The sequence below is a fragment of the Mustela erminea genome, chromosome 2 (genome assembly GCF_009829155.1).
Source record: "Mustela erminea isolate mMusErm1 chromosome 2, mMusErm1.Pri, whole genome shotgun sequence".
Lineage (NCBI taxonomy): Eukaryota > Metazoa > Chordata > Mammalia > Carnivora > Mustelidae > Mustela > Mustela erminea.
Genome location: NC_045615.1, coordinates 120,652,877 through 120,676,912, shown reverse-complemented (window position 1 = coordinate 120,676,912; position 24,036 = coordinate 120,652,877).

Genomic DNA, 24,036 nt, shown 5'->3' with positions numbered 1-24,036 from the left:
AACAAATAAATTCTATTTTTTAATGGCACCCATGTGCATATCCTCATAGTTTATATTCCCCAAGTAAGAGTTTAATCCTGAAACTCATATTGTCCATTAAAATGAGAAACAGAAGATAAAAATGACAAATTTGTGACTAGAGGTTATAATTAAGGTGATTTAATTGATTAAAAAAATCCATTTTTTCTTTGCAGATAACAAAGGAGATGCTGATGACTTTACTGTTTTTCTTTTAGTCATATAGCTGGTGGAGGAAAATATCCTAAGCAAAAATTTTTCTTTTTCCTTTTTCTTGTCCTTTCTTTTCTTCTCTTTTCATTTTTCTTTTCTTTTCTTCCTTCCTCCCTCCCTCTTTCTTTCTCTCTCTTTCTTTCTTTCTTTCTTTCTTTCTTTCTTTCTTTCTTTCTCTCTCTCTCTCTCTCTCCCTTCCTTCCTTCCTTCTTTCCTTCCTTCCTTTCTCTCTTTCTTTCTTCCTTTCCTTTCCTTCCTTTTTCTCTTCTTACTCCAAATTTATTCTTATAGGAGACAAATGCCCTTCAATGTTAAAATCTTCATGATTTGATGACATACAAGGTAAACATGAAATCGTGTATATCTCAAATTATGAAATATCACATGTAGTTTCAGAATCAACTAAAAAATTCAATACTAGAAGTATGGAAACTTTAATTGGTATGTTTGGGCTATGCCACATTCATAATGAAGTATAGGAGGATTCATTAAAGTTATGTATTAGTATATATAATTAGGATTCATTAAAGGTATATATTAGCAGGAATGTATAGAAATAATTTTGATAATAATAAAATTATAGCCTCTTTTGACTATATTTTTAAAAATGTTCATAGTGTCCTATCTACTCAAAAAATATATATATATGGTATATATTAGTAGGAATATATAGAAATAATTTTGATGATAATAGAATTATAGCCTCTTTTGGCTATATTTTTAAAAATGTTCATAGTGTTCCATCTACTCAAAAGACATATATATATATACACACACACACACATATACATATATTTACACATATATATGTGTATGTATATATATATATATATTTACTGTTGGTTTTTATTCCTTTAGGTGACAACATTATATTGGGAAATGCCATGAAAAACAAAAATTTTTTTAAAAAATGCATAAAATAAATATCCTTATCAAACATATATTGAGTCTTATTTTTTATAGAATAGAGTGTTATTGACACGGAGAATAGAAGCTATTAATGAAATATTAGTTGAGGGGCGCCTGGGTGGCTCAGTGGGTTAAAGCCTCTGCTTTTGGCTCAGGTCATGATCCCAGGGTCCTGGGATCGAGCCCCGCATCGGGCTCTCTGCTCAGCAGAGCCTGCTTCTCTCTCTCTCTCTGCCCGCCTCTCTGCCTACTTGTGATCTCTGTCTGTCAAATAAATAAATAAAATCTTTAAAAAAAAAAAAAGAAATATTAGTTCAGTAAATGACTTAAAGTATTGGGAAAATAATGCTCAAAGAGAATTAAGTTGATATAAACTTATTTTAAGCCCAAACCCTGTTTACTCAATAGCCCACTCCTTTTTGTTCCTTTAGTCACTCAGTCAGCTCATGTTACTGTAAGAAAATACCATAAACTGGGTGACTTATCAACAACAGAAAATTTATTTCTTACAGTTCTAAGGCTGACAGTGTGAAGATCATAGGCCCCAATGTTGGGTTCTGGTTAAAATCCACTTTTGGGTTGCAGAGAGCTGGCTTCTCACCATGTCCTCACAAGGAAGAGGGGAAAGGGAGATTATCAGAGTCTCTTTTACAAATCTCATTCATGTGGGCTCCACCCTCATGACCTTACCACACAAATATCCTACCTCCTAACAGCATCACGCTAGAGATTGGGATTTCGAAATATGAATTGTAGGAGGACATATTCAGTTTATACTACTTAAATAACTATATTTTCTATCCTGTTATTCCATAAATGTTATGGAATAAATTCCATAAATAACATAACACTCCATAAATGTGATAGTCGATGTTTGTACCAGGCTTCAAACTTCAGAAAATAAACATTGAAGGTTTGCTATGTAAGTGTGTGATACTATGAAAAAGAACACAGAAACTGAGGTCATGTGAATATGAATTCAAATCTTGTTTTTTCCCCTGAAGATGTGTCCTTAGTCAAAATATTTTTTGTCTCCCTAAGCCTAAAATAAGCAGACATTTACAGAACAAACCTTTGTTTTTTTACTACATCCCTAAATAAATAAATCAGAAATTCAGAGTTCATTATTTGCTTAGGAATCTAGGAGGATTTATTCAATTGCAAAATAAATGGCCAATTCTCTTTATTTTTTTTTCATGTGGGTGGATTTTATCGGGCACAAAGCAATATGGTTTTAAATGTATGAGAATTTTTTCACATTTACATTATTTTTAAATTGCTAGAATATGGATTTTTCCCAGTTTATGCTTAGGTTAATAATGCCATATCCAATGTTTGTGATTTTAATGGCTTTTAATTGTCTTTTGATCAGTATAAACATGTGCTGAATGTGACTTTCTTACAGTTTGTCCATATGTAGCCATGGTAATTGGAACTTTCAAATATGCAGAGAACGCTGACTGGCAAAGTCTTTATTAACTACCTTCTATTTCTACTTTTACTCTTGGTTAAATGGCACATGTAATACAAATAATAGATTTCTAGAAATAAGGAGTCTCAAAGAGACCACTAACTCTATTTATCTTCATTGTACAGAAAATAGGTAAAGATATTAAATGTATGAGTTATATTTACTGATAAAATTAAGAGAAAAATATACAATATTTGTTTGTGGGTCTGAACCAACTTCCAAAAATTCAATTATTACACATCCCATATTTCACCAACTTAATCAAAAGTGTACCACAGGGCGCCTGGGTGGCTCAGTGGGTTAAGCCGCTGCCTTCGGCTCAGGTCATGATCTCAGGGTCCTGGGATCGAGTCCCGCATCGGGTTCTCTGCTCCGCGGGGAGCCTGCTTCCTCCTCTCTCTCTCTTTGCCTGCCTCTCTGCCTACTTGTGATCTCTCTGTGTCAAATGAATAAATAAAATCTTTAAAAAAAAAAAAAAAAAAGTCTACCACAAAAGGTTGCGGTGAATTTAAGTTAACATGTGGCCTTGAAATTTCTTTACTGAAAGAAAATAAAGTGTAAAATAAAGCATAACATATTGTTAGTGATTAAGATAAACCATGATTGTTTAATGAATAACTATAGTCATTATTTGATTATTAGAAACAATGATTTTTGACAATCCATTCAAAAATTTCTTACAAATTCTGATTTACCTCCTGATAGTTCCTTGATTACAGTATTTTCTCAAGAGAGAGAGAAGCAAACCATTAAGGACTCTTAATGATCAAGAACAAACTGAAGTTTGCTAGAGGGGAGATGGGCAGGGAATGGGCTGAGTGGGTGATGGAGATTAAGGAAGGTACTCGTTATCATGAGCACTGGGTGTTACATGTCAGTGATGGATCACTAAATTCTATTTCTGAAATCACTATTACACTATATTAACTAACTAGAATTTAAATAAAAACTTGGAAGAAAAACAACAATAATATTTTCTCAACCTTAAAATACTCAGTCAATTATCTCATTATGCTTTTACAGACTATCAAAAAATTTCATTTTTTTTAGAGATTTTTTAAAAGAGGGGGAGGAACAGAGGGAGAGAGAACAGAGGGAAGACCCTCTGCTGAGCATGGAGCCTGACTTGGGGCTTACTTTCAAGACACTGAGATAATGATCTAAATTGAAACCAAGAGCTAGGCTCTTAACGAACAGAGACACCTAGGCACCCTTAATTTCACGTTTTTAAAAACATTATGTCGCACTTACCTTTTCTGCTGCTTTGCTATCTATATATAAAGAAATATATATACACATATACTTTTTGCTAAAATATTTTATTTAGTTGCAGACACTGACATTTTACCATGTTTTATCCAAAAACCAGGTATTCTTCTACATATCCATGAGAATAATTATGACCCCCAGATAATATAATATTGTTTCCTTATGTGAAGTGTATATTCAAATATCTCCATTTTTCCCCAAGATGATCTTCATAGTTGCTTCCTACCTTCAGAATTAAAAGAGCACATGTTCATCTTAATTGCAAAGTCTATTGAGCTCCTTTAGTCCAGAACATTTCATCAAAAAGCTTTTTTTTTTTTTCTTTCATGACACTGGTATTTCGAAAATTCAATTGTCTTATAGTTAGTTACCATATATATATATTTTTTAAGTTTATTTATTTATTTGACAGACAGAGATCATAATAAGCAGGCAGAGAGTGAGAGGGAAGCAGGCTCCCACTGAGCAGGGAGTCTGATGTGGGTGCGGCTCGATGGATCCCAGGACCCTGAGATCATGACCTGAGCTGAAGACAGATGCTAACGCACTGAGCCATCCAGGCATCCCATTACCATATATTCTTAATCATTACTTAGGCTTGTCCTAAAATATGACAACTACTGGTTTCTTTTGCATGAAGGCTATGATTTGTCTGGAATTGCAAGCTCTTTACAGTTTATTTAAAGTAGTTTTCCCTTATCATTATGTTATCTGTTCCCACTTCCTCAGTTGAAAAACTTTATTTTTATTTTTTATTTTTTAAAAGAACTTTAGAGTTCTAATTTAAAGAATGTTTAAAGGGGCGCCTGAGTGGCTTAGTTGGTTAAACATTTGCCTTCAGCTCAGATCATGATCTTGGGGTTCTGGGATTGAGCCCCATGTCAGCTCCCTGCTGAGTGGGGAGTCTGTTTCTCCCTCTTCCTATACCCCTCCCCCCAGGTTATGCACTCTTGCGCACACTCTCTATCTTAAATAAATAAATAAATAACAGTCTTTGAAATAAAGACAGAAAGAATGTTTAAAAAAAGTAAAACAGAGAGACATAACATGTCAGAGTTTAAAGCAATTGTCTGAAATAGATTAAGATTATATGCATTTGTCAAGCACTTGGGCAACTTCTAACTTTGGGAGATAGTGAGCAGTTTGAGTCACTGTGGTTATTGTTAACATGCTTTCTTTCCTCTCAAGGTATATTCTTCTAGTTTAGTTCTACTTTGTGATGCAGGTTAGACTGCAAGTCACCTGAGGAACAGGATATAATATTTATATGTATATATTTGTCCTTAGATGGTAATCCCATTCACGATAATAGTATTTGTTTAAATGTACTTGTTGGAGGTGGAAATTAAATAGAATTTTGCTATCAGGACAAATAGGCTATCTGATAATCTTCTTTTTATTGGAACAACACTAAAAACTATTGAAGAATTGAGTTTTTCTGCTGAGTCATGTTGCAGAAAAAAAATCTAAAATTATTTTAAGCATTATTCCATAATATTACAGATGCTTCCATTTTGTCTGGAATGCAACCATTCTCATGTTATAGTTAAACCTCTATTTGAAGACTGAGAACAAAAAAATGTAATGTTTATAGAAACCAAAAATAATGCATTATTTTACTATGTTTTCATTTAGTTCAAAATTAAAATTTAATGTGAATTTTTTTTCTGCTGAGAAATGGGCTCCAACTATTTTTGCCAATTGAAATTATATATCCTTTTCAAGACATCTTTTTCACAGAAAGGAAGCATCTTTAGGATTACTAAATGATCAAGTAGGAAATAACTATTTACATTCAGCTTTAGTTAATGGGGTGTTTCTTGCGTGACTCGGTGGTTTAAGCTTCTGCCTTCATCTCAGGTCATGATGCTAGGGTCCTGGGATCCAGCCTTGCACTGAGTCCCCCCCCCCCCCCCCCCCCCGCTCCTTCTCTCTTTCTCTCTCTCTCAAATAAATAAACTTACAAAAAAAAAAAAAAGAAATAGTATTTATTGAAAGTTATTAGGTACTTGGTCACAAAGTGAATAAAATAGATGAAGAACCTCATCTCAAAGTGATGAGAATCTCTAGTCCTGAAGGAGGCTACTAGTATTAAATATGGAGTTAATAAGTAGATTTCATTTTGGTTCAAGGAGATAAGTAAGATGGAAACTAATAAGAGTGGGAACAACTTATTTTTTAAGCAAGGTGAACAAGATAGGCCTTATTGAAAAGGTGACATTAGAGCAAAGAGGTAAAGGAGGTAATTGGGGATTGGTATGAGTACCATAGGAAAGAGTTCCAGGCAAGAGAAATAACCCAGACACAGAACCTAAAGTGGGAGGGTGCTTAGAGTTCAGAGGTTAGTTTATGCAAGCATTCATTGTTTTACAGATTAAAAGTTTGAAATTTTAACAGATTTAAACATTTTAAGAAGAAAGATGCAACCAAATTTTCGTTTTACAAAGGGTTTTCTAATGGCAGCTTGTTGATGACTGGGTGTAAGGCAAATTTAGAAGCCGAGAGATATAATAATGAGATGCTATCCTCGAGGCAAAAATCGATCAGGCTAAACTGCCACAGAAGCAGTGAGCGTCTAAGAATAAACAGACTGGAGACAATTTAGCCTCTGCCTTTAAAAAGCTTATACATAATTGAGCTGTTATAAGCCATTAGTATCCTCTGTGGAGGTATCACAAAGTTCTAGATCAACTCTACCCCAAAGCAGCTATGCGTTCTCTGTGGTGCGATCTGTATTTTCTACAAATCTTCTAAATTTTTACCCGAGGAAATTGGTTAAACTACTGATTATCGGATCAAAATGTTTTCATTTTTTTCATGCTACCTTTCTTATTTTTAACATTTTCTGGTGTATTTTTAACTAGTGAATATTCATTTATTTATTTTTTAAAGATTTCATTATTGTTTTTTTTCTTTTGAGAGGAAGAGAACAAGCAGTGGAGGAGGGACAGAAGGACAGGGAGAAGCAGACTCTCCACTGACCAGGGAGCCTGATGCAGGGCTGATCACAGCATCCTGGGATCATGACTTGATCTGAAGGCAGATGCTTAACTGACTGAGCCATCCAGGCACCCCTATTTCTAACCAATGGGTATTTAAATAGCATCACACACATGCAAATTAAAGTGCTTGTATCATGCAAAACGGTTTGGGAAACTCTGAACTGGAGAACATTCTTTATTTATCAATATTCTTTAATAGGGAGGAAATTTAACTATGTTAACTTGTCCACACATTTCCCTCTTGCTCATGAAAATGTCATCGGTGATTTTGTTAGATTTCTTTTCAAACACAGGTATACCAACAGATAAGGAACTAGTATTCTATTTTAATGGAGGAAAAAAAAACATTTCCCAAAGACTTTTATTGAGGTGTAGTTTACTTACCAATATGAAACTTTCACAGAAGCTGCTTACTCATTCCTATCCACAGACACCAGTCAGTTTCTCAACTCTGGAATTCTTGATTGGAATACTGATGAAATAAATATGCAAATTAAAAAGAAAATACACAGAAATATAGTCAAACAATGACACATATCTCTAATTTTAACCTCTCTGCTAGGTATCAGTTTTAGTTAAAGAAAATTTAAATATATCTGAATTGACTGAGGGCACGAAAACTAAGAATTAAAATGCATAGTAAATTAAGTATTTGTTTCTAGGAAGGATAAACTTTAATTTATGTAACAATAAAAAAAAGTAAGACTCAATTATACACAATTTTAGGCTATTTTCCTTAGCAGTTTTTAGGGTATTTTACAAAAATCATGTCAATATTAATTATTGTTTTTACTACATTATTTTGAGTATTTTTCCCAAACTTATATTACGTTGTCTGAGTATTTCACTGACCCAAACAAAACTTAGCCTTTCCCTCAACATTTCATTTCAATAGATTTCTTTTAAAGAAAATTAAGCTGGTACAATGTTACAAAAAAAAAAAAATCTTGCTTATAGTAAAATTTCCTCCATTCAGTAAAAGAAAAAAAAATCTATACAGTTCTACTTAAATATCATTTTTATTAACTAATTGTCATGAGATTCAATTAAATCTTGCTCTATGACTAATAATATTGGAAAATACTGTAATTATTCCCAGTTTTATAATTTACAAAAAATAAAGAGCAATTATACATAGACCAGATGTTTACCTTACTGGGCAATACCTTTTTAAAAAAAAATTATAAAGATTTATAAATATATTAGGAGATAGTGAATGTGTTAGGTTAAATGTAAGAAATCACCACAAAATCTTAGTTGCTTATAACACTAAACTAATTTTCTTCTATGTTTGAGCCCAGTCTGAATTAGAACTGGAGGTAAGTACAAAGCTCTAGTTTATAAATTCAGTTAGATGTCCAAGCTTCTCCCATTACATTCCCATTGGTTAGAAGTAGTCATCTGTTCCCTCCCAGAAACAAAGGGCCTAGAAAATATGGCCAAACATGCTATGAAAGAAAGAGGAACATAAGGTATAAGGAACCTCCTTAGCAAGTCTCTGTCTTGGCAGTGCAGTGAGAAGAAATTCATACTGGGTGGGGCTTAAAGTATGGCCCTGTCTAGTTACTTACAAATCCACTGTTGCAAAACAGTTTACAAAAACACTCCTGTTTTATGCGCCACACATATAAACTGAACATTCCAGATTCACCAATTTTTCAAACCACTCCTAATCCAAAACCTCTGGTTCTATTTTAATGTCCACATTAGCTAAAGACAAAAATAATCCTTATGATTAAGTACTTTTAACTAAGAAAGTAAAATAATTTTATTTGCAGCTTTAACAGACCCTTTGGACAGTGTTTATGTAACACTGATGCTAAGATTTATTAGTGAGGTGTACAACTATCTAAAACCAAAATTACTAAACTTTCATTTTTGTTTATTTCCATTTCTTTCCAGAATGATTATGCTAAGTGACAAAAAGTGCTCTTAAAATTATTAAGTTTTATTTATATCCAAATATTAAAGTTGACAACAGTAGAGTACAGAGAGATTGCATTATTGCCCAAAGTCACACAACTAACAAATAGAAGGGGCAAGACTCCACATAAAGGCTGAAATCACTGAAACAAATTACATTATTGAATTACATTAAATTCACCTAACAATTTATTAAAAAAAAATTCCTGAGTGCTCATTATATACCAATCACTGTTCTTGATGTGACTGATTCTAGGAGGGGAGCTTATATTCTCTTCAATGACTATCCCTAATATTTTTTATATATCACACAAAACCATTACCTGCAAGCACTCTAAGTCAATGTCTATCATTTCGTTCTATTACCTATATACACTACATTGAATACTTTAGTGAACTAAAAACAATGTAACCTGAATTGTAGTAATTTACCAACCTGCCTAATCAAACACCATTTTCACTCTTTATCATAGCATATAGACCTTTTGCTGAATATTTCAATTTCTAATATATTATTTTGCATGAGCCAAAATATTGCATGGCTAAAAGTATTCACAATTATAACCATCTATCTCTGTTTCAAGTGATAAAAATGCATCTCAGAATCATATAGAGTAGACACACAATAATGTAGAGATCGACTCATACGTATTGGCAAGCTAACGGTTGGATTGTGAAGATTGTAACCAGGAACAAATATCCATTAAGATTTCCCCTCAAAGCATCTTTTCTTTATAACAGTCAGTAATGGATTAGGCTTAATGCTTTACAGTATGTCTAGTAGGTAGAAAATAACAACTTACTTAACGTTAGTTTGAAAATACTCCAATAATACTGACTGATCAACCGGTCAGTGATCAATTCTTAGATCAAACAGTATGGCCAGACATTTGATGCATTGCATGCAGTTGGTTCACCTTGGCTTGTATATTCTCCTTTTGCCAAGGAATGGAAGTGATTGGGTCAGTTTTCTATTTGGCAGCCACCACTACAACAACACTTTGATGTTCTGAGTTCACGAGTAGGTGGTTTAGCCAAGTGGATGAGGAGGTAGCTGGAGAAATTCTCCAGAGCATAACAATATTTGTCAAACAGAAGACTGTCAATAAACCTTGAACATTTCTTTTTTATTACAACATTCAGCATTCTGAAAAATCACATACAGTTGAGATCAGTTCTTTTAAATATACAGAAATGAAGGGTTCTTTGAAAACTAATGTTTGTTCAGCTTGTTTGCATGTTGATAATGCAAGTTTAGAAAACTAAGCAAGGAAACTTTGTCCAGAATTTTGTGACTAAACTATACATTATAACCTCAGAACTTCAAAAATGACACAGTAAATTAATATGAAGTTCTCTTAATAGTCCCAGATTATATATCTATACTCTCTTGGAAGATGCAACTGCTCTGAAGTCAATTTTAAAACACTGTTAAAATCAACCTGATCCATCAACCCAAGATGAGAAGGTCCATGTAAGATTGTGAAAATTTTTATCAAAAGATCAATTTAGCGCAACTGCTGTCACAAGTAAGTTATCAATAGTAACTCCCTGCCAATGCAGCTAACTCTTCTTTCTTTTTTCTGACCATGGCTAAACATAGATATTTGGCATTTAAAAATTGAGTCAATTATTCCAAACATCCTTCTCAAACAAAGATAGTATTACAGAATATGTGGAGCTACCTGAAAATAATTATAATTAAACATTAAAACCCTATTAAAATAACATTAATGGTTGAAAGCAAATGCTTTTATAAAATAGATAATTCAATGTGATAAGAAGTTCTTGCAAACTGTCATATTTGATTCCCATTCCTAAGGCCCCAATGCGGTTTAATTTTAATCCGATAGCTTCCTGTGGTCTTGAAAATGCTAGCTCTAATGAAAAGTTTGATTCATTGCCCTATTTTATACTCATTTTTTCTCTTGTGCTATAACCCCTTAATTAAAAAAAAAATGTGACAATCAAGTAAATGAATGCACTAAAAGACCAACAAAATCTGGCATTTAAAAAAGTCAGTGTAGAGACATTTTGAACTATAAAATAATCATAATAACCCACATTTGTATAGAAATTATAATTCAGAAACTTCTCTAAAATATTTTATGTGATTTGATTCTCAAGTTGAGGCTAAGAAATGAATAAAGAATCTCCCAATCTTCTCCATTTTAAAGATGAAAGTTTGAGGCAACTATCAATGAATTCTTAAACCCTAGTCTGTATCATATGTACGCATAACTTATTTGACTATATTTTCTTCTAAATCCCTCTTTCCTTCATATTACCACACTGTCTTAAGTCTAATACTTCTTGCTTTTATGCCAAAATTAAACTATTTTTATGCACCCTTAAAATGTGAAAGGAGATCCTTATTGAAAATCAATTTAATAACAACTTTTGCTACTTATTAAGTTTTCAGAAAACACCTTAAGTACTTTTATTCATTATCTCATTTAATGTGTGCAACATTCCTTTGAGGTCATCATTTTTGGTGAGTAAATAGTTTTGGAGAAATTAAGAATATTATCAAAATTCACATAGATAATAAGTTGTAGAGTCTAAATTCAAACTGAGTTCTTTGTTTTATTTATAGTTCTAAAGTCAGATCTACCAACCACTGCAATAAACTGGTCATATCATTTTAGTTCATGAAAATAAAATAAAATACATTTCTTGAATAAAATATTATTTCAAATTAGATGCTACTTGCAAATGGAACATGACCACTTATCTCATTTTTGATAATTATTCATCACTTTTTTTTGGAAGAAGTTACAGAATAGAAGAGTTTTCTACCTAATACATAATTTAAAACATTTATAAAAAGTAGCAGCAACCTAAATAGAGAGCTAACCTGATTTTAAATATAAATGAACTTACTCTCTGAAACTCAACTCTGCATTCTGAAAAAATTAGACTTGCTTGTACTCATTTAGCTATTAATCTAGAAAGAATCTTTAAATAATAGTGGTGTGTGTGTGTGTGTGTGTGTGTGTGTGTGTAGATAGATAGATAGATAGATAGATATCTGAGATATGTCTGTGAGAGGGGAACTCAAAAACAAGCTGATGGTAGAAGCTAAACCTTTTGATAAGGCATATGGAACTTAACCCTAAACTTCAGGGCACAAATGGGGAACCTGAGTCACTTAACACTCCGCAAACTGAAACCTGCTTCCTATAACACATCCTTTCATTTTTTTTCTAGAACTATCATGAAAATGATCTGTTCCATTCATCTATCAGTAAGATTCCTCATTGTCTCCAACCTGCACTGGAAACAATTAAGTCTCATGATCCTTGAAAACATACTTGGAAAATTATCTGTCATAACCCTCTCCCACTGGTAGCTGTATAGATCCTCATTTGATTTTTTTTTCTAGTCATATTTCCATTAAAAGGGGAATTTTAATCTCTCTGGAATTTCTAAGAATGCCTCCTACACATATAGATGTGTTCACATTCCCTTTTAATCAATATTTCCTTGATATATTTCTTTTTCTGCTTTCCTTTTTTCTATTAAAAAATTTAATTCTATTGAATGACCCTTCTTTGTCCCCCATATAATCAACTGATATAGTCCTAAATTGTTTTTATTGCTATCTAATATTCATAATACATATATGCACCATAATATGTCAAAATATTTTCATATTAATAAGCATTTGTTTTATTTCTAATTTTTTGCTAATCATAAGAATTTATGTGTGTGTGTGTGTATGTATGAATCTCTCTCTCTTTCCTTCTCTTTTTATCTATGTATCTTTATCTGTATTTATCTATATGGAGACATACACATAAACATACATGTGTATGTTATAATATGGATACCATATTTTAAAACTTTTGCGGCATGCTCTATCATTATATTTCTATATCTTGAAAGATCTAATTGTAAAATGTCACATAATCCCTCTAACAATTTCCTCCTTATTCCTTTTCCCCACATCTCTGTCAGCCAAAAGTTTGTATACTGTTTATAACAATCTACCCTCATACTTTGGATTTTGCAGGGCAAGTTCTTAAATAAATTATTGAGCATTTGTTTGACTTTGAAGTTTTGCATTATCTGAACTATGAAAGTAACATGCTCAGAAAGAAGCTTTATAATAACAGAGAAATTTGGGCTACAAATAACTTCTTCCTGCATTATTTATGTGATTTTTTTGACCAGAAACCTGTGACCATAAGGAAAGCAACACAATCATGTCCACTTTACAGCAGAGGACACTGAGCAATAAGAAATTATACAATTTCTTGTATAATGTCAGAGGATTTGGGACAAGGAACCAAACCTATTTTGGTACCCTACAGTTACAAATTCTAGAAACACAAAGGGAAGAGCTTTATTAGGTGCAGAAAATAGAAAATATCTCCGGTAAAATTTACATTTTATTCACAATGGATTAGGTGTTATATTTTTTAGTCTATAAAATATATGCTTAGAGATTTATCTTTCTAATTACTCGCAGAATATTAAATTTAACAGGGACATAAGAGAGCTAGTCTACCCCTTGAATTCTACACATAACAGTGTAGGGGCAGGAGAATTTTCTTTTCACTATGTTTTTTTAAGCTAGCCAATAGCCTACTAGCATTGGAAGTTTGGATTCCAGACTCTGAGCCTAGTGTTTTTAATCCCATCCCCCCTTGCATTTTGTTCTTTAAAAAGGAAGTTCTTTCTGCTCAGACAAGACTAAATGATTAACCCTGTCAGACAGAGGGTTGCTTTGATGTCTAAAGCATGATGATGGATTTTGATTGGTAACCTAAGGCAGAATGGACCATGATGCTATTACTAATCTAATGAACTATCCATTACGATCCTAGACAACTTTTATCATCTTTTAATGCAAATGAGTCACTGTTCAATACTTCTGCTAAGTGCATGTCTCATAGCATTACCCAGTTGACTGGACCATTACATAAAAATGAATATTTCATTTTGACAATCCAAAAAAAGATATAAACATTTCTTTTAATGTTTGCTGTCCCTCGAAATGAAAAATGCCATTATTCCATAAGCTATAGTTTTGATTTCCAATTTCTCTCTTTAAGGCAAATTTATTAAAAAAAAAAAAAAGACTTATCTAGTTCTACACCATTTCACTAAAAAGCATAGTTAAAATTACCAAACTCTTTAACTACTTAACACTTTTGAATACTTTCAAATTGCAGGTATTTCTCACCTAAAGAATTCACACATCTGAAAGTACAGCCAGAAATAGCTATTCTAACCTTCTATCCCACTGATGTACAGGCATGTGTCCTTGGTTCTGCCTGTCAGATACTCACATGGGAAGAATCAGTCTCTCCAACCCCTTCCTGGCAAGAGGACAGAAAGAGTCTATTTTTTGTTAGAGCAGTGGCCAAGGTCCTGGTGGTAACAACATCTGTGGTATATGGTTTTAGGTGTCTATATGTAGCAATAGCATCTCCGTGGGCCCCAAAAGAGCCATCATGGTATGATTTGGCCATTATTTCTGGTCACATGAGCCTATTTCTCTGTCTTTGGGAGATTCCGAGAGCTATCTAACATTCTTTATTATATTCACTTTCTCAACAAACCAACTGTAGGGGATTTCTATTTTTTTGCAGCTAAGCTCTCCAACCGATATAAAGACTGACAAATCAATGAGCTGTGACCCTCAAACCCGTCATTGCCTATCTAGAACTTCAAGTGAGCTGGGCAAATAATTTCAGTAATCTCATAAACAATGTTTATTTGTTTTGTTTTGTTTTGGCCAGGTTCTGTGTTTAATGTGAGAACAACAATGAAAGTTTTAAAAGGCCGTTTTCAAGTGGTTAGCAATCTAGAAAAGTAGACAGATATATATTTAACTACCATGCAGCATGATATGCCCTATGATAATACAAATATTAGTGTATTCCAGAAGCATAGAAAACCCCAAGGGATGCCTGGATGACTCAGCATCAGACTTTCGGTCTCAGCTCAGGTCATGGTGTTGGGGGTAGTGAGATCAAGCCACACATGGGGCAGTGCAGAGTCTGCCTGGGATTCTTTCCCTTTTCTGCCCTTTCCCCCTCTGTGCCTCCACCCACTCTCTCCCTCTCTTTCTCTCTCTCTAAATATAAAGACATAAATGAAATCTTCAAAAAGAAAAGAAAAGAAAACCCCAAAAGTTCTGAATGGATTTTGGACAAAACGAATGGTATTTCCCCAGGTGCAGAATACATAGAAAAGGCATTTTATTTTATTTGTTTGCTTGTTTATTTTTAAAGACTTTATTTATTTATTTGACAGAAAGAGATACAGAGAAAGAGGGAACACAAACAGGGCGAGTGGGAGAGGGAGAAGCATGCTTCCTGCCAAGCAGGGAGCCCAGTGAGGGTTTGGATCCCAGGACCCTGAGATTATGACTGGAGCAAAAAGCAGACACTTAATGACTGAGCCACCCAGGTGGCTGGAAAAGGCAATTTATGAAGAGAGAAGAGCATGAGGGTGCTCACATAGATTGAAAGTGAATGATATACTGGTAGTTCAATGTATAGTCATATAATGTAAAAGTCTTAGGGTATAATTTAGTATCAGGAACAGAAAGGAGAATTTTGAAAGGGTAATAAAATATGTTAAGCATTTTAAATATATACAGTGGTAAGTGGACTAATGAGCCCTCAAAGATGTCTACACCCGAATCCCTAGAACCTATGAGTATGTTACTTTATATGGTAAAAAAATACTTGGCACATGTGATTAAATTAAGGATCTTGAGATAGAAAGATTATCCTTTATTAACTAGGATATACAATATTAATATACTAACCTATGTTATTAATATGTTAACTATAATTACAAGGGATCTTATAAAATTAGAGTAGGAGAATCAGACAGTAGTGGGAAAAATGAGAACAGAAACAAGAAGTCAGAGTGATGCTAGGAAGGGGCCACAAACCAAGGAATGTGAGAAGTGTTTAGAATCTGAAAAAGACAAGGAAATGGATTTTTCCTTGAAGTCTCTGAAAGGAACACAGCACTGTCACCCTCTTCAACTTCAGAATTTCTGACTTCCAAAACTATAAAAGAATAAACCTATGTTGTTTTAAGATGCTAAATTTGTGAATATTTGTTGTGATAGCAATAGGAAATTAATGTGCATACCCTAGAATGAAAAATAACATTATTAACATTTGTAACTCAAGTGAGAAATATGCCAGATCCTCATTTTATTAACCAGAGTTGAATGAAGTAAACAGGCCTAATTAGAGGGAAGTTTGCAGTTGGTAAAGATGTGTGGCCTTTGTGATAGTTAATTTGATTTCTCTGTCAGTAAGAAAAGAAAGGAAAGGAAAACAGTGAAAGACATTATAGTGATAGGATTTGTTAATATAAGAGATATAGCATGATAATAAGAGAGAGAGCTCTAAGATATTAAATATGATATTTCAAATATAATGAGCATTTACAACATAGAAAGCATTGTGCTAATAACTTTGCATTCATTGCCTTATTTGATTCTTATGTCAGCTCTGTGAGTTGGAGATATTATCAGCATCTCCACCTTACGAAAGAAAATTGTAAATGAGCTAGGCAGAGCAACTTGCCAAAAGTCATAGGGTAATGGAGCTGCCATGTTAATAGATCATTTCTGATAGGAATGAACAAATCATGGCAGGAACAATAGTGCTGCTAAGTACATAAACATAGTCTGGTTTACTTCAGGGAAGGGATGGAATTCTCAAATACTCTAAGGATATGGGTTTGCATAATGCCTCTCTTGCTAATAGAAATAGTTAGGAATATATGACTTTGGGGAAAACATCAGCCCCAGAAACAGAGTCCCAAAAGACTATCAAGCAATTCTGAAGATAGTATATACCCCTTCTGTCTCAAGGAGTTGTATAGTGAGTATCCACAGAGGGACATACCTAAAAGTTTCCTTAGGTTTCATAATACTACATCCTTGCTAATTCATACTTAAAAGTCATATTCAATTGTGAAGCCATACTCGGCAAGGGGCCATATACAAAGCCATATATAATTTTGCATTTCACATATTTTTTTCTGAGATGACATGTATTAGAGAAAAATCAAGAAATAAGGAAATCTATAAGGTTTTTCCTCTGAGAATTCAAGACAGAGTCAAGGTTAAAGATTTAATAAAATGGCAAATACGTATTAGGATCCTAATTTTCAGAAAAGCACATAGCATAGAACTAGAACTAACCACTCACGTTGAAGCTCTGGGTTTGGTTTAGAAACTTAAAAATTGGTTAAAAATATATTGTTCATCTTTTTTGTTTAACTTGATTTGATGGAAATGTATCTAGCAATTTCTTATAGTTTTGTTTTCGGAGCCGGAAAAAGAAAATAGAACAAAAACAATAACAATGAATATTTTGAGAACATTTTGAAAATTGTGCAGATTATTTTTAGTACGTTTAATGCTTAAAATGGAAAAGAAATGACTAGATTATTTATTTTTAATATTTGACTTTAAGACATCATGGAAAGAACATCCTATCAGTTTGTGACCTTAAGTGAAATACTTGTGAATAAATGTATAAAATATCTGACTTAGAAATTTTGTTTCTTGCCAGCCAATCAATTCTAAAGACTTAAATTGTGGTCAATGAACTTGAGTGATTGCCTCATGTTTTCATGGAAGATTTGTGTGACAAATCCAGGGCATATTATTTGATAAATGCATTGGCATGAGTTTGAAATGGCACAAAATGTTGAAAGAAATTTTATAGGATGATCCATACTCTTATGGATCATCCTATAAAATTTCTCAGATAGAATAATGGGAGGATTTTTCACTATATATGTAGAAGAGTAATGGGGGCAAAATCATATTCTGACCAAAATGATCTGAACACTGGTAGATTAAACTTTGCTGCAAATTCTCTGATTGAGGCATGGAATTTCACCCTTTGAAAGAGTGACTTCTAGGACTAAGAGAACACAGTGGAAATGATGTCATTGTAGATCAATGACAGTTGATCTGGCAGTTTCTACCTTGCTTTCAAGGAACTCTGAGCCACCACATATGGAGTCTGAATTCCCTGCTGAAAAGACCATGAAGAAAGGATATGAAACTACATGGAGAAAGAGAGAGCCCATTGTGTCTTATCTTACAGTTGTTTCCACCTGGCACCATCTCACTCGGTGAAGCCATCTTGAACCCTCCAGGCCAGACCAGCTACCAGCTAAATGCTACTGTCTCACACAGGGGAAGCCATCTGAATTCAAGAAACATCATCTGGTCCTAACTGATATTCATGACCTACAAAACTGTGAAGCATAATAAAATGATAGTTGTTTTATGCCAATTCATTTGGGGAACTTATGTGCAATTGGGTTGACTCAGCTATAAAATGGACTTAAGGATCTTGTAGACTTGTTACAAGGATTAATTGAATTAGTGAAAAGAGAAAGCTGAGATTGCCATCTATTGATTGTTGTATAGTCTATCTATTGACTGTAATTGGCAAATAACAATAATGACTGTTTCTTGTTTGTTTTTGTTTTTGTTTTGAGCTGCTAGCCACTGTGTAGAGACTCAGTAGATGACTACTCCTCATGCAGAACAATCTTGCCGCTAAAATCTCTATAGTAGAGTAATTTCTTAATTAAAATAATTATGGAAAAGTGAATCCCTTCATTTCTCTTTAATTGTAGGGCTAGGCTTACACTGATTCATCTGAGTTCAATCATCTTGTCTTACTTGTTAAGGAGCAACCTTTTTCCCAGCAGTTAATCACAGTTACAGGAAAGCTAACCATCTACTTTCATGAAAGAATGTATGACTTTGCTGAATAAATGAAAGTACTTTACATTTTGAAGACCTATAGTTTGTAAATGGTTCCTAAGCATGTCGCATATTTTGAGCTTAATACATACATCTTGGGAAACACAAAGTGAAGAATTATTATTCCCATTTTTGCAGATGAAAATCCTAATACTCAGAGATGGGAGTGATATGCAAAGATCAATATTAAATGCATTCCTGCAATGAATAACTTGCAGACCTCTTTCTGGAGATTTTGTAGTGATCTTCCTTTACTCCAACATAACAATTTGAGCTAAATAAATTTGTGTTGTACCTTTACAAATAATTTCCTCATTTATTTTGGTATTCAGATTATTTATTCTAGAAGCTGCAAGCAATCTAAAACATTAATTTCAGGAATGTAACTTCCTTTGTCCAAAAATCTCTGCCAAATACCGCAGTTGGATGAATTAGAAAATGAAATTCCAAAAACAATAATACTCTGAGCAAAATTTTAAGTACACAATTGCCAGCTTTTGTGTGTGTGTGAGAGAGTTTGGTGTAAAGTTCTTTGTTCTAAGAGGAAAAAAAAAATCCCACTTAAAGTGCCTTAACACTGATGTTTAATGTGCAACAAGTGTCGTTTCCAGGCAACCTCTGAGGCAGGTGTTTAAAACTGTTCTAGCCCCAGAATAAGTGACCCTGCTATGGTATCACACTCTTGAAATGTTCCAGTGGAGTCTGTGACTAAAATCACATATAACGCACGTAGATTGTGATTCTTAGCAATGCATGAGACTAAACAAAGAATCCTTTTTGAAAATCCCTGTGTAAAATTTAAAATGAAGTACCTTTCATTTTATCAAATCCTTTGCTTAAGAGGCACTAAGTGTAAATTAATGGGCTAACATTGGAAATGTAAAATAATTGAATAGCTGAAAAGAACATTTATCAGTTTGGAAAGTACCTCCCTAACACCTACAAGTTTTTAATCTTGATTCTAAAATTCTTAACAAGAAGACCATGCCTAAGAATTCCCCTCAGCAAAAGAAATTAACAAGGCAGTTCATTAGATCACTGTGATGACAACATAATGTAAAAAGTCTGCAAGCCACTTGTGGTCATATCTAAGGATTTTGTGTTCTTAGGACACGATATATTTAGTAGTTAGTCCTCTACATTTTACTTGTGTGACTCTACAAAAATATCCAACCTAGTTGAGTTTGGTTTTCTGTAAAATAAGACTAAAAAATAGCCTATCTCCAAGGCTAGTAGTATGTTTGGTGTAAGATATCCTTATAGATCCCCAACATATTTCCAAACATAAAGTCAGTTAGTCTACAAAAGTGTAGAGCATTTGTATAGTGTCCAAGAACATGGAGTTAAATGATCAGGACCTAAATCCAGTTTTTACATCTTAAGAAGTTTAACTATAAGCAAATTAATTTCTCTCTTTCTCTCTAATATTTAACATCAGTAAAATGAGAGAAATAACAGTTCATATCATAAGATTGCCAAAACAATTAAGTAAGGTTGGAATGCGCAGAATAGTTCAGGAATTGAATTGTAAAACCTTTGAATAGCAAAATCATAGTGGTAGCTTGATAAGTAAAAGTTACTCTAATTTTAAGTGAAATCGTTTCTTTTTTTTCTTTGCTCAAATGCAAAATTACCAGGTAGTTCAATTTCTACTTTAAATGAAGCAATTCAGAAAAATATCGCTTTTTCAAATCATATAGGGAAAATACACCTTTTTTAAAATTCTTGATGTGTGAGTGACATTTAATCTTTTGAATGAAAATCATGCAAGCATAATCTGAATTAAATAGATATTCCAGTGTTATATAAAATCTGTCTTGGTAAAGGAAAGGGTGTTAATCCTGTGGTAGTAGTCAACTTTAGATTAAGTTAAATTTTGCTATAATTTCTGTCTGGTTCTCTATAGACACAGTTCTTGTTTCTTTGGTATGGAGCAATATAACTATAAAATTTACCTATAAGTAAGTAATTCACAATTTAAATAATGAATTTAAGTATTAATTTTCCATTTGCTTAGGTTTTTTTAATTAAATCAAAAATACTTAATGAACACCACTTATATACCATACTCTCCTACTAAGCAAATAGTTGGTGTTGGCACAACACTAATTTGTTTGAAATTTCTTTATTCAAAATCCAAACCATTCTCTTTATAGAACTTGAAATTTAAACCATAGAATCCCCTGGGCTGATTGACCAGCTCCAAAAGCTTATTTATAATATGAGTTTAGTTGTAGTGGTAGAAAAAAATATCATAGGTATGATCACATCAGGGACAGGTATGACTGCAAATGTATTGAATCAATAGATATGAGATCTTCATCTAGCAAAGTACCCAGAGAGTAACAGAGGTTCAAATAAACATTGATGGAATGGATAAATTAATGAATGTTTCTAACATTAGCAAAAGCAACAACCCTTACAATTTTATGTTCAGTAATTTTACTTCACATTTTATTTCATTTTTTTAAAAAGATTTTATTTATTTGACAGAGAAAGAAACAGCAAGAGAGGGAACACAAGCAGGGGAAGTAGGAGAGGGAGAAACAGACTCCCCACTGAGGAGGGAGCCTGGTGTGGGTTTGATACCAGGACTCTGGAACAATGACCTGAGCTTAAGGCAGATGCCTAATGACTGAGCCACCCAGGAGCCCCTGTGTTTCATTTCCATACCTTATACCATCTTTGGTAATTAGATACTATCTCAGTTTTGCAGAAAAATACATTGAATGTCAGAGAATTTAAGAACATGCAAAATAATTCATAATCATATGGAATGAATTTTCTCATCTTGAAATTGAGGGGAATAAGCAAAGTAAACTTTGAGGATATTCTCTAAAGAAAGATAGTTTGAATAGACAACTATGAACTAGACAATAAGCATGATGAAAATTGAAGGAAAGACAGTCTATTACAGGTATCCCTACACCATCATGGGAAACCTGTATTCTAGGATACTTAGTAAGAGGCTTAGAAAGCTGTAAGAGCTGACCATCTGGCTCAGTCTACTTCCTCTCGCTAAGGAGATATAAACTCACTGATGTCAAGTTATATTTAGGTATCAAATGAGCTGGATGTCTGGAAAAAGAAAAAGAAAAAAAAAATCACAAAAAAAGTTGTCTATTTCTGAGATATAATAAGATGTTACTTTGTCTGGGTGTCACTCAGAGTTCCATGTCTAAAAGCCTCCCTTCTTCTTGCTGAGGATTTTTTTTTTAATATTTTATTTATTTATTTGACAGAGACAGAGATCACAAGTAGGCAGAGAGGCAGGCAGAGAGAGAGGAGGAAGCAGCCTCCCCGCCAAGCAGAGAGCCTGATGCGGGGCTCGATCCCAGGACCCTGGGATCATGACCTGAGCTGAAGGCAGAGGCTTAACCCACTGAGCCACCCAGGCGCCCCCTTGCTGAGGATTTTGTTCTGTTTCACTTGCATGGCTAAATAAATCATACACAGGACATGTGTGTGTGGTTCCTGTAACAATAAATAGCTCACCTAAAATGTTCACCTCAGTGCATGAAGAATTAGGGAGTAAACAGATGTGTTTTGGAGAATTCATGAAATTGTTGAAATTCAATGTAAAATTGGTCATATATTTTCCTTTGAGAATTTTTAAAGAAAAAATATTCATCTTAATCAGCAGTTCAAAGGATTTATTAAACCAAATATGACCCATTGGAAGACATAGAGTGATAAATGCCTTCACATATATTGTATGATAGAAGCCCAAACAGGTTGCCATGGAATTTAAAATTAGAGTCATCTGGTTCAGACATAGACATCACAGAACAATTCCAGCAAAAGGTAATGCTTGAAATTACCTTTAAATGATGAGTGGGAGTTATCTGGTTGCTGTAAGATGGAAAGAGCACTTTCAGTGAGAGAAAAAGTAAGTACAAAGAGAGTGAATTGCTAAAGAGCCTGATTCTTCATGGAAATGGCAAGTTGTTCAGTATGGTCAGAATTAAGAGTGGAAAGAGAATTACTGTAAAAATAAAAGCCCATTTTCTAGTTTATCCCTTGAATCATCCTAGCTCAAGTTTTTTATAAAGCATTTCCTAAGCAACAAAATCTTTTGTTATCTGACTATCAGCCTATGACTTACAATATTAAAGAACAATAATAGAATCCAGTTGAAGAGGGCAGGGAATCAAGAAGATATTTGCTTTTCACTTGGAGAAAAAAAAAAAAAAAACGAAGTTGGAATAAGAATTTCACCATTCAAGGAAATATAATAAGAAAATAAAAAATAATGTTCAAGTTATAAAAATGATTCCTTGAAGCCAAAGATATAAAATCAAGCATCTAAAAGTACCTTTGGAAAAAAATGCATATTATAGGAAACAGATGAAATATAGAGAGTTTATGACTTGCTTTCTTAGCAAAATAAAACATGAAAACTCTTTTAAAAAGATATTGTAAACAAGATGAAAAAGCCAAAGATTTTATGCAAATTGTAACATTTGGAGAATTAAAAATACATGAAATAAGAAAATGATTTAAGTAAAACTACTATAAACATAATCTTAAATTTTTCTAAGTTGTTAGCAACAGAATTAATTATGTAAAACTCAAACCAGTGGTGAAGAAAACAACCTAAGTTCACAGTTGAGAATTTGTGGCAGGAGCTTGAAGAATTAAGATATCAGAAAGAAGAGTGGACTCTTCATTGATTAGTGTTAGGGTTATAATTAGAATTTGATTTAGCTAATGAAAGGGTTAAGGTAAAGTTAGGTTTAGGACTGCATCAACAGATCACTAAAATTACTTGAAGGAAATAGGAAAAATAGGAAAAATAAAATATTCAAATTATTACAGAGAATATATTTTCAGAATGAAGAAATCACTGACTCTGCAGACAAAAAAGCCCTTTGATTTACATATAACTAATTAAATAAAAGGAACAAATCCACACTATATCTTCATGAAATGCTTGACTTTTAAAGAAAATAAAAGGAAAACCAAACATTGAAACAACATACAAGCAGAAGAAAAAAGTTCATAAACTTAAAAGACAAAATGATCACTAAAGTCTGAGCTATAATTTGCCATAGGATCAATTAATTTCCATGAAATGTAACTACCTTCTTAATTGTGAAATTTGCAGAAAACTTCCCAATTTGTTTTCTAAAATAAATATAATCCTGACATCAAAAAGGTTGAATAGTCAGTGCTTTGTAATGTACATGATGGAATTCAATCTGGCTTCCCTACTTAATTGTTTTGTGATTGGGAAAATTATTTTCTGTGTTCCTCAGTGTGTTAGTCATCTCAGATTTCAATTTAAAAAAAAAAAGTGCCATTGATTGGCTGGCTTAAACAACAGAGATTTATTTTCTTATACTTATGGAGGCTAGAAGTACAAGGTCAGAATTTCAGATGATGAGGTACTGATAAGAACCCTCTTCCTCACTTGAGTACAGCTCTCCTTCTCACTGTGTCTTCACATGGCAGAG